Genomic DNA, 12,458 nt, shown 5'->3' with positions numbered 1-12,458 from the left:
ATTTTGGGGTATGACAGGCGCGCATTGCGTTAGAGTAGTAAACCTATTTTTAAGAAATATAGTATCTTGACTAAGTTAAAAAGTATTTTAACCTGGATTTCTTAACCAAAAGAGGTTCTCGTGAACCAGACTATAAACTTATAAACGCGTCCGCAAATAGTTTTAAAATCACTTTTCTTCTTAAGTTAAAAACTCCTAATGAACTAAACAAAGCGCTTTCGCTGTTTTTGAAATAGTTAAAAACAATTAAGTTTAAATAGACGTTGGACGACTTTCGATCTTATCCAACGGAAATTAAGTGCGGGAAAACTTAAGTTGAAAGTTAAAATAGCCCTTAAGTGTTTCTACGAACAATTGTATGGATTATTGGTTCAATTACGATCCTTACATTCTAACCTTATAGGTTTAGTTAGACATGGTAAAGTAAAGGTGCATTTAAATTTAAATAAAAGTAGTGCGAGTGCGGAAAGTAAATAAAAGTAGTGCGAGTGTGGAAAATAAATAAAAGTAGTGCGAGTGCGGAAAATAAATAAAGTAAAGCGAGTGCGAGAAATAAATAAAGTAAAGCGAGTGCGGGAAATAAATAAAGTAAAGCGAGTGCGGGAAATAAATAAAGTAAAGCGAGTGCGGGAAATAAATAAAGTAAAGCGAGTGCGAGAAATAAATAAAGTAAAGCGAGTACGAGAAATAAATAAAGTAAAGACAATGCGAGAAATAAATAAAGTAAAGCGAGTGCGGAAAATAAATAAAGTAAAGCGAGTGCGGGAAAATAAAATAGATAAAGGCAAAATAATAAAAACCTGCTCTAATCGGAGGGTTGAATAAAATGCGAAGCGGAAATGAAAATGGTGGCAGGATTAACTTCCTTCAAAAGTGCTCCAAACTCGATTACAGACTTGATTACACAATTGTGGTAACACCCCAATGCGAAGCGATTACCACTTCAAAATACTGAATATATGCCTAAGTGAAACTAAGTTTGCTCTAAGTTTGCCTCTGCTCTAAGTTTGGATGATTAAACATATGAAAACGAGCCTGTATTTATAGGCAAGTAAAATATGGAAATGACAAGGATGTCCTTCAGTTTGAAAATGGGAGCGAAAACTTTTCCTCTTGTGGCGCCCGCCACAAGTCCATGGAGCCCGCCATAAGGCCAAATTATGGTGCCTTAGTGGAAGTAGTGGGGAACGTGGCAGTTGAGGGAAGTTGAGCTGTGACACGTCATGGCAGAGTCTATGGCGCCAGCCATAGTGGGAGCCACAAGTGTAAAAAGCTGAATTTTAGGGTTTTTAGCTCATTTTCACTCATTTTCTCGATCGGGGATCCGATTAAAGTAAAAACCTGAAAACAAAGAGAAACATAGTAATAACATAACAAAATGACAATAAAACAACTAAAATGCATGTAAAATCGGAGTCGAAAATACGGTGAATTTCAGTGTCATCAAACTCTCCCACACTTAAGCATTTGCTTGTCCTCAAGCAAAACACTAAAAAGCTCATAAAAGAAGAACATGTATCAACGATTGATTCGGGCTAGAAAGATCTCTAAGTTTAAGTCTGGATGCAGTGATAGGTACTAACTGAGTGAATTAAGGGTATCATGATGACACTTATCCGCAAACACGGACATAAACTTCATTCCTATATTAACCAACCCATATTATCCCACAATACCTAGGCCTGCCTCTTCATCTCTTTTTGTGTCCTTTTCATTCAGGCGCAATCACATTAAGCCCGTTACCCGTACATGCTTCATAGCAGAGTGACCTGTTAGTGATTATGATCCGAACATGGGGTTTTTGGCACATAAATATGTGTAAACCCTTTTATTTGTCCCAACTGCAGTTGTGGGGGATCGGATCGTAATCCGCCCTACCGAGTTCAGCGCCAGATACCTCTGAACCAACTAACAACGAGTAAGTTTTTATTTTTCTTTTTTCTTTTTCATTTTGTAGCAAATTTTTACAACTCTATGGTTTAAATGACTTTGTGAGGGTCACCTATACCGGATTTGCCTTTTTGCTTTCTTTTATTTATTTAACTGGATCATTCACTTATTTTCATCGGTCCCCTACGTAGAGGATGCGTAGGCCGGAGCTGACTGCTAGGATAAACTACTGAAGACTTATACTGAAATGATGATTAAGGTCATGGTATATGGGGTTTCGGGAATGATTCCTATATTTACGAAGTCTATGGTGCTAAGACAATACTGATGTTTCAAAAAGTTCTCCCAAGTCACCGCATCCTTACTCAAACCCGTCTTTTAAAACCCAAAAACTTTCAGAATAACACTGTTTTCTTTTGCAAAAAAAAATTGTTTTGGTAGGGCTCGAGTAATGGGGAGATTAGACTGTACTAAAGATATACTATATTTGGTGACTCGTCAGACTCATGCATTATCTAAGACACTTAAACTAAAAGTAAAATAAAATAAAGTAAACAAAAAGCAATAAAAATAAACAAACTATCTAAAAACAACAAAGAAAGTAAACAAACTAACTGAAAACAGCAAAGAAAAGCGATAAAGAAAAGACGATAGAGTCTCCTCCCACACTTAAATCGAACATTGTCCCCAATGTTTCGAAATAAGATAAGGGGAGAGGTACCTGACAACCTACTGCTAACCACTGGTGCCTTCGCCATCCTGAGGTGGACGACGGGATCGGGTACGACGACGGTCTCTCTGATCCATCCTGGCCTGTAAGGCATCCTGAGCAGTCCTCACCTTTCGAAGGTTACCCAAAATGGAACCTTGAGTGGCTTCGATGAGTGCAATATGTTGACGGTGGTATTGTTGTTGACGGGCTTGCGTGTTTGTGATCGTTTGCAGGGACTGTAAAACAGTGTCATAGGATCTATCTGTCCTCCGCTGCGATTCTTGCATGAAGCTCATGTTATCCGCCAGTTGTTGTTGGATGGTAGAGAGTAGGTCGTCACGCCTTTGCTCTCTAGCCATGTGGTCACGCTACATCTCTTCTGTAATATAAAAGCCAGGAGCAGTACCTGCAAAAGAAAAAGATGGTGCAGTGTGTGGTGGTGAAGGGTGATGAGGGGACACATGAGGTGCGGGAGATCTTTCTCTCCGATCATATTCATCATCAGTGTCGTGTCCCGCCTCATCAGGAACGTTAGGAGGAAGAGGACCCAAAACAGGTGAAACATCTAAAGCGTAGGTCCAATTTCTTTCATCACGTACAACAGTACGTCTAGTGCATGGTAAAACAACAGATGGGATAGCTACACCATGAACCATAAGCACATAGCCTCCTTCTCTCCTCAATCGGCAGAATTTCATGTCTCTCAGAAATTTTAGGTTGATTGTGCGAGGAGGTAAGGGATCTAGGGTAGCCATCTCATTGTTCAGGTTAAGCGCCCGAGCAATAGACGTAATCAATCCTCTGAAAACAATCGGTCCCGCTTTATTTAAAGTTAAAGCCATATGCGCGAGCATGAACGGGACTGAATTAACTCTTCTACTTGTGAGGCTTCCTTGCAAAAATAGAAGCTCTCGAGCACTGACCTTATTTGGATTCTCCCGGCCAAAAATAGTACATGCCAACAGATATCTGAAAACTCTGATGGCCGGGTTATGGATAGTCGAGGCAAGAATTCCTTCAAAAGAATTGATGGAAGTGTTTGACAATCTCTGCCAGAAGGAAAACACCTCGACTGACCAATCCGAATCCAAAGAGGCCTCACAAATAGCACCGTCCCCATGAGGGATTCCTAACAAGCCTGCTAGTTCGTCGGTACTGAATTCATATTCAACAACAAACATTCTAAATCAGACAGTACCAAATGTGCTAGCAGTGTTAGGATTGACAATATAGATTAAAAAACTTAAAAATTCGATTGTCAATCGCTCATAGGTAGGTTCTTTGTTTGAAAAGACATTATGCAAACCTAAATTATCTAATAAATAAAATATGCTATGGTAGATACCCAAATTGTAAAGACAATTTTCATCAACATACCTTGTTGGGAGGATCTCCCGATTTTGCAACAGTTCGATAATCTTCCTTTGCCTATCTCCCGTTTTCCCTCCTCGAAGAATGAATCCATTAAACTCCATTATGTAGCTCTTGCAATGTGACGAAGAAGATGAAGTGGGTTTGTAAAAAGGTGTGATTTTTATGAGTGTTGACAAATGAAAATGAAAATGGAAGTTGGGAAAATGATTTGTATGGTGTGAAGATGGGAAATGTGTGAGCTTTTGTGGGGTTCAAGGGCGTTTTTGCAAGGTGGAAAAATGGGTTTTGAAGGTTTGAAGGTGTGAAAATGGTGAAGAAAGGGAGTCTGCCCCGAGCTTATACAGACGTTGTGGCGGGCGCCACAAGGCAAAATTCGGCTGAGCCGAATTTTGGTCATTTGGCTTGGGCTTCTCATTGTCTTTTTGGTTTGGGGGGTCCGGATAGCATTTGTCTTATAATTTCCTAGTAACATGAGGCTTGCATAATTTTATAAAAATAAAATTTAAACATTAGACTAAAAAATAAATAAACAACTATAATAAAAATGTAAATAAAATAAACAAACATAAAACACACACACACACACACACACACACACACACACACACATATATATATATATATATATATATATATATATAGAAATATCAATGTGCTGACATAGTTAATAAAATATCCCAAATGCAATGATATAAAATAAGTTATGTAAATGCGAAAAGTATAAGCATAAATGAGACAAAATAAAATGAGATGGTAAGATCAAATAGTAGGGGGTTCGTCTTCCTGAGTAGATCCACGGAGCAAGGCTATCTCCTGCCTAAGCTCTGCGATCTCCTGGTATAAACAGTCGGCCTCGGTAGCGTGTGTGAGATCAAATACTCCCATATGTAAGGTGAGGTCAGCCACCGCCTGTCTAAGCTCTGCGATCTCTCTACGACACTCTGCAATCTAGGTGCGGATGTCTGGGGTCTGCAATGATAAATTGTTAGAGAATACAGTGATCCTGGGAGAAGGTGGTGTAGGCGTATACTCAACAATATGGGGTGATCTCGGCTCCTCGATAGTCTCTCCCTGGCCCTCCAGAGCATAACTCCAGTTTGCTGGATCATGCACACTAGTCATCATAGGATCAGGTAGTGTAAAATAATGAATCGCCTCGCTATCGACTAGCAATCTAAACTGACATGGGTGGAAGGAGGCTCTCCTCATCAACCCTCTGGTCAAACAAAAGTCGATATCCATGATAGTGTACCCACAGTAGGTCCGGAGATGTATTAACTTGCGAGATAGACCTAAAGCGATAACAATCTGTGTGATGATCCCTCCGACATGGATGACTCCTTCGGTCAATCTGGAAACACCACTGAGGCCACATAACAGAAAGTTCCCACATGCTACTGGGCGAGACTGGGATGCATAAAATAGTAGGAAGATCTCATCCTCACTCAGTAATGTCTCAGCATCTGGTCTTCCTAGAAAGGAATGTGCCAGTATCATCTGGAAGTATCTAAAAGCAGAGTTATGTATAGCCTGGGACAACTACGTAGAAGGATCCTGACTCCCTCCATCTGATATATCACTCCAGAACTTTTCCACCTCCTTACCCAGAAAGTATCCCATAGGTGTCTCAGGGATAGCGTCGGGAGGGGTCTGGAAACCCAATAGGTCACCGAACTCTTTCTGGCTGAAAGAGTACTCAACTCCAAAGAGCCTGAAAGCAGCATACACATTCGGTCTAGAGTACGGGTCATAATCAAATGAACTGAGGAACTCCAATGTCAAGTTCCTGTAGGTGTTAGTCAGGTCGTCAGCGAACTCGTCCCAATGAAGCTGGTGGCTCAGAAATCGGATACTCGGCTCAATGCCCAGTGCCTCCATGCAGTGCTGATCTGGATAACGTGTGGGCGCCATAGGGCGCTGATAAAGAGAGATGTAGTTCTCTCTCTGAGCATCATCTCTATAGGCGACATGCATATCGTCGAAATCCTGCATCCTGTAAAAGTTAGGAAAGGGATCCTGAAAATACAAACCATTCAAATATTTAGTCTCGGTAAAAATGAAATAAAATTAAATTAAAATAAATGCAAAAAAAGTAAAATGAAAAACCATGGGTTGCCTCCCATGCAGCGCTTGTTTAACGTCATTAGCTTGACGATCATAATTTATACACCTGTAGTAGTAGGAATCGGTGGATCAATCAAAGTATGGCTTGAGTAGTATGTTGGAATATCTCCTCCTTCGTAGAGCTTCAGTCTTTGTCCATTTACAATGAATGGGCTACATGTTTCGTTCTTGATTTCTACGGCTCCGGATCTCAGAATCTTAGATACTTCGAAAGGGCCAGTCCATCTTGAGCGTAGCTTCCCAGGGAAGAGTTGTAACCTAGAGTTGAAAAGGAGAACAGGGTCGCCTATATTGAAGTTTTTCTTTACTATTCTTTTGTCGTGCCAGGCTTTTGTTCTCTTTTTGTATATTTTTGCATTCTCGTAGGCAGATTGCCTAAGTTCTTCTAGTTTGTGAATGTCTAGGATACGCTTCTCACCAGCGGTCAGGTAGTCTAAATTCAAGGTTTTAATGGCCCAATAGGCCTTATGCTCTAATTCGAACGGTAAGTGACAGGATTTTCCATAGACTAGTTGGTAGGGAGTTGTTCCTATAGGGGTTTTGAAAGCGGTTTGGTAGGCCCATAGTGCTTCTTGAAGCTTCTGAGACCAGTCTCTCCTAGAGATAGAAACAGTTTTTCCTAGGATTTGTTTTATCTCCCTATTGGATACTTCTACTTGGCCACTAGTCTGTGGGTGGCATGGTGTTGCTACTCTATGCCCAACTCCATATTTTCTAAAAAGTTTTTCAAATATCCTCGATATGAAGTGTGATCCTCCATCGCTTATGACTAAACGTGGTGTTCCAAATCTGGAATATATAGTTTTTAAATATCTTGATCACCACCCTAGTATCGTTTGTGGGTGCAGCTATGGCTTCAATCCACTTAGATACGTAGTCTACAGCTACTAAGATATACCTGTTTCCTAAGGATGGTGGGAAAGGTCCCATGAAATCTATACCCCATACGTCGAAGAGTTCTACTTCCTGAATGTTTCTTAGAGGCATTTCGTCACGCCTTGAAATGTTTCCAGTGCGTTGGCATCTATCACATTTGACAATGCAAGCATAGACATCACGCCACATGGTAGGCCAAAATAGGCTAGCTTGAAGAATCTTGGCGTATGTCTTAGAGGTGCTCGCATGTCCACCATAGGGTGCAGAGTGACAATGCTCTATTATACTATTTACTTCCTCTTCTGGAACGCAACGGCGAAAAATGCCATCTTTTCCCCTTTTGAAAAGGAGTGGTTCGTCCCAATAGAAGTTTCTCACATCGTTGAAGAATTTCTTCTTGCGATGGTAGTCAAGATCAGGGGGTACGATATCAGCGGCTAGGTAATTAACAAAGTCTGCATACCAGGGTACGTTACTTACTGCCAAGGAATTTTGGAAGTGCTCATGAGGGCCTAGGTTATCATCTTCAATGGTTTCTAGTCTAGCTATCAGTCTATCATAGGCGAAATCATCATTTATGGGTATTAAATCTGGTTTTAGATGTTCTAGCCTAGAAAGGTGATCAGCTACTACATTTTCAGTGCCTTTTTTATCTCTTATATCTAAATCAAACTCTTGTAGTAACAGAATCCATCGAAGTAACCTGGGCTTGGCATCTTTCTTACTTAATAGGTAACGAATGGCAGCATGACCAGTGTAAACTATCATTTTTTCTCCTACTAGATAAGATCTAAATTTGTCTATAGCGAAAACTACAACGAGTAATTCTTTTTCAGTTGTTGCGTAGTTAAGTTGGGCAGCGTCTAGGGTTCTACTGGCATAATAAGTGGCATGTAATTTTTTATCTTTCCTTTGTCCTAGAACGGCTCTAACCGCATAATCACTAACATCGCACATTATCTCAAAAGGTTCCGACCAATCAGGTGGTTTCATAATAGGTGCTGATATTAGTGCTTGCTTTAAAAGATTAAATGCGTCATTACATTTTCCATCGAAAATGAATCCAACATCTTTCATTAAAAGTCCAGTTAAAGGTTTAGTTATTTTGGAGAAGTCCTTGATAAAACGCCGGTAGAATCCAGCGTGTCCAAGAAAGCTTCAGACTTCTCTGATAGTTTTGGGTGGTTTTAGGTTTTCTATAACTTCTATTTTAGCTCTATCTACCTCTATACCTTTTTCGGAAACTATATGTCCTAAAACAATTCCTTCGGTTACCATGAAATGACACTTTTCCCAGTTTAGCACGAGGTTTACCTCCACGCATCTCTCCAGGATTTTCTCAAGGTTAGCATGACAATTGTGGAAATCGAATCCGCAAACCGAGAAATCATCCATAAACACTTCCATGATACCATCTAGGTAATCTACAAAGATTAACATCATGCAGCGTTGGAAAGTAGCTAGGGCATTACAGAGGCCGAATGGCATTCGTCTGTAGGCAAAAGTTCCATAAGGGCATGTAAAGGTAGTTTTTTCTTGATCTTCGGGGTGGATAGGTATTTGGAAGAATCTAGAGTATCCATCTAGATAGCAGAAGTAAGAGTGTCTGGCTAGACGCTCCAACATCTGGTCTATAAATGGTAAAGGGAAATGATCCTTCCTGGTTGCTTTATTTAATTTTCTATAATCTATACACATCCGCCATCCTCATTCTATCCGTTTTGGTACATGTTCGCCTTTATCGTTTTGCACGACTGTGATGCCTCCCTTTTTAGGTACTACATGCACAGGGCTCACCCACTTACTATCCGAGATTTGGTTGATTATACCTGCCTCAAGTAACTTAAGAACTTCCTTTTTAACAACATCGCTCATTATAGGGTTTATTCTTCTCTGATGTTCTTTGGAGGGTTTTGAATCTTCTTCGAGCGAAATCCGATGCATGCATACGGATGGGCTTATACCTTTCAGGTCAGAGATATTATATCCTAAGGCTGAGGGATATCTTCGTAAAACATCTAAAAGTTGGTCTGTTTCCTCTTGGCTCAAGGTAGCACTGACTATGACTGGACGGTTCATCTCTTCATCGAGGAACTCATATCTCAGATTTTTAGGCAGTTCCTTAAGTTCTATTGGTTTCTTAGGGCATAGCATAGGATCTGGGGTAAGGGATAAACATTCGTAAAGGTCATCATCGATGTAGGATTTTCTAAAGTCATCATCTTCCATTATGAGAGTTGATGGTAACTTAATTGTTTTTATGATTTCTTTTTGTTCTAATTCTCTAATTCACTCATCAATGATATCTAAGGCATAACACGCATCTCCCATCACAGGTGCCATAAGAAATTTCGAAAGTATAAATTCTATTTTCTCGTCACCTACCTCAAAGGTCAACTTTCCTCTCTTGACATCTATTATGGCTCCTGCAGTTGATAAGAATGGTCTACCTAGAAGGATTGGTATATCATTGTCCTCTTTGATGTCCATGACAACGAAATCAGTAGGGACATATAGCTGACCTATCCTAACAGGGACATCTTCTAAAATGCCTATCGGATACTTAATAGATCTATCGGCTAACTGAAGTGACATCTTAGTAGGCTATAATTCTCCTAAGTTTAACCTCTCACAAACTGCTAAAGGCATTAAGCTCACACTAGCTCCTAAGTCTAGAAAAGCTTTTTCCATGACATGACTACCCAAAAGACAAGGAATGGAGAAATTTCCAGGATCTTTATCTTTTTTGGCTAACTTATTCTCGGAAATAGAATTGCATTCCAAAGGCTTCGGATCGTCAAGTCTACGTTTGTTGGTAAGGATGTCTTTGAGAAACTTTGCATAAGAAGGTATTTGGGTGATGGCTTATGTGAAAGGGATTTCTACGTGAAGTTTTTCTATAACTTTAATGAATTTCTGATATTGGTTATTGATCTGGGTTTGTTTGAGTCATTGCGGATATGGTATAGGTGGTTTATATGGCGGGGGTGGTACATAAGTTTTATCTTTAGGTTTTTCTCCTTTTTCTTGACCTTCCTGGTTTCTAGATTCCTCTGGTTCCTTTACTTCGTCTGTGGGTTTGGTATATTCCTTAGAAGTTTCGGGTTCACTCAATCTTGGGTTTGGTGGCTCATCATAAGCGTTCCCACTTCGTAGGGTAATGGCATTGGCTTTTCCTCTCGGATTCTGTTGAGGTTGTCCAGGGAACTGTCCTCCAGGTGTGGTATGGGGGGTTTGGTTTAAAGCTACCTGAGAGATCTGGGTTTCAAGCATCTTGGTATGAGTAACTATTTGGTCAACCTTGGCTCCTAACTGGGTAATCAGTTCGTTAACATGATTGTTCTGGTTCATGAACTCTTTGTTTTGTTGGGTTTGAGCAGTGATAAAATTTCCCATAATTTTCTCAAGGCTCGACTTTGGTGGTACAGGTTGCATAGGTTGATTTGATCTTGGGGCTTGGTAACTAGGTTATCTCGGAGGTGCATTATTTTGGATAGGGTTATTGTTTTTATAAGAGAGGTTCGGGTGATTCCTCCATCCAGGGTTATAGGTATTCAAGTATGGGTTCCCTTGGGTGTAGTTCACTTGCTCAAAGTGGGTTTCGTTTAATAGACTGCATTCTGCAGAATGGTGTCCTTTGGTTCCACATATCTCACAATCCGACGAAACTGCAGCTACAGTATTCGGGTTTATGCCCATATGCTCGACCTTGAGGGCTAATGCGTCCATTTTAGCTTGCATCATGTTTATAGAGCTTAGTTCATGCACTCCTCCTTGGGCTTTCTTCTTCTCAATTGTCGCTCGTTCGACTCCCCATGATTGATGGTTTTGAGCCATATCTTCAAGATAAGGTTTGTTCATCAGAGCACCGCCTGCGGCAGCATCGATGGTCATCTTAGTGTTATAGTGAAGTCCATTATGTGGGCATGCTCTTAACAGCTCTTTATATCTCTCCCAAGCTTCGAACAACGATTCTCCTTGGTTCTGGGTAAATCTAGTCATATGGTTTCGAAGAACGAAAGTTTTACTTGGGGGAAGGGAATCTAACCACGATAGGGCTTTATCTCTGAGGGAAAAAGGGAATAATCTTAAACGTATTGCCTCAAGAGAAGCTCCATTGGTTTTAAAAGTGTCTGTTAATTGAAGAAAGATTTTTAAATGTTGGTTTAGGTTCTCAGTAGTGAGACCTACGAATTGTCTCTATTGCACTAGTTGCAACAGGGAGGGTTTAAGTACGAAATTATTAGTTGGGATGGTTGGGTTAACTATACTAGAACTAGGTTCTTCGTTAGATGGTTGGGCGAAGTCCTTAAGAGGTCTTTGGTTTTGATCTTCGTCCATAGCTCTCCTAATTCTATGAAAGAATAAACGTGCGCGAGCGTAACGTTCAGATTCCGCCAGAGGGTATACTAAGCTTCCGGTGCTGCGAGTTCTTCGCATTGACCGGCGGGAAATAACCTAAGTCTAAACGATATAACAACGGGGTAATGAAATTTGACGAAATTGGTCCTCGGCAACGGCGCCAAAAACTTGATGCGTGCTTTTCGCAAGTATACGAACATGTCAGAGTAATATAAAAGATTGTCGAATCCACAAAGAACAAGTGTCAATCTATCGTTATCTATTGTTAAGGTGTTTATCAAAGATAATCAAAATAGGGGTTTTTAGAGTGTGCAATGAAAAGTAAAGTATTAAATAAAATTCTATTAATAAAGACAGGCTCAAATGTAATTCACATAATCAATTAATAATCCAAGTACTTGCTAATAGAACTACTTATGGGCAGTGTTTCCTACTTTGAAAAGAACCAATTTAGCAGGAATTGTCGCTTTAGCGTATTCAGAACCGAGTTGTACTCCCTAATCAAACCCTCTTATTGTCACTTATAAAAAGGCGCGCATTGCGTTAGAGTAGTAAACCTATTTTTAAGAAATATAGTATCTTGACTAAGTTGAAAAGTATTTAAACCTGGATTTCTTAACCAAAAGAGGTTCTCATGAACCAGACTCTAAACTTATAAACTCGTCCGCAAATAGTTTTAAAATCACTTTTCTTCTTAAGTTAAAAACTCCTAATGAACTAAACACAGCGCTTTCGCTGTTTTTGAAATAGTTAAAAACAATTAAGTTTAAATAGACGTTGGATGACTTTCGATCTTACCCAACGGAAATTAAGTGTGGGAAAACTTAAGTTGAAAGTTAAAATAGCCCTTAAGTGTTTCTACGAACAATTGTACGAATTATTGGTTCAATTACAATCCTTACATTCTAACCTTATAGGTTTAGTTAGACATGATAAAGTAAAGGTGCATTTAAATTTAAATAAAAGTAGTGCGAGTGCGGAAAGTAAATAAAAGTAGTGCGAGTGCGGAAAATAAATAAAAGTAGTGCGAGTGCGGAAAATAAATAAAGTAAAGCGAGTGCGAGAAATAAATAAAGTAAAGCGAGTGCGGGAAATAAATAAAGTAAAGCGAGTGCGGGAA

The 12,458-nt window shown here is 39.8% G+C and overlaps 1 non-coding gene across 1 annotated transcript; it reads left to right on the top strand.

Moving 5' to 3' along the window:
- The first annotated feature begins 10,886 nt into the window (after positions 1–10,886).
- On the top strand, positions 10,887–10,993 carry LOC127098898 (small nucleolar RNA R71). The gene has a single exon (XR_007793582.1). It is a non-coding gene; the product is annotated as a small nucleolar RNA R71 (small nucleolar RNA).
- Positions 10,994–12,458: the final 1,465 nt, after the last annotated feature.

Source organism: Lathyrus oleraceus, chromosome 6 (assembly GCF_024323335.1).
Source record: "Lathyrus oleraceus cultivar Zhongwan6 chromosome 6, CAAS_Psat_ZW6_1.0, whole genome shotgun sequence".
NCBI lineage: Eukaryota > Viridiplantae > Streptophyta > Magnoliopsida > Fabales > Fabaceae > Lathyrus > Lathyrus oleraceus.
This window is presented reverse-complemented; position numbering and strand designations above follow the sequence as displayed.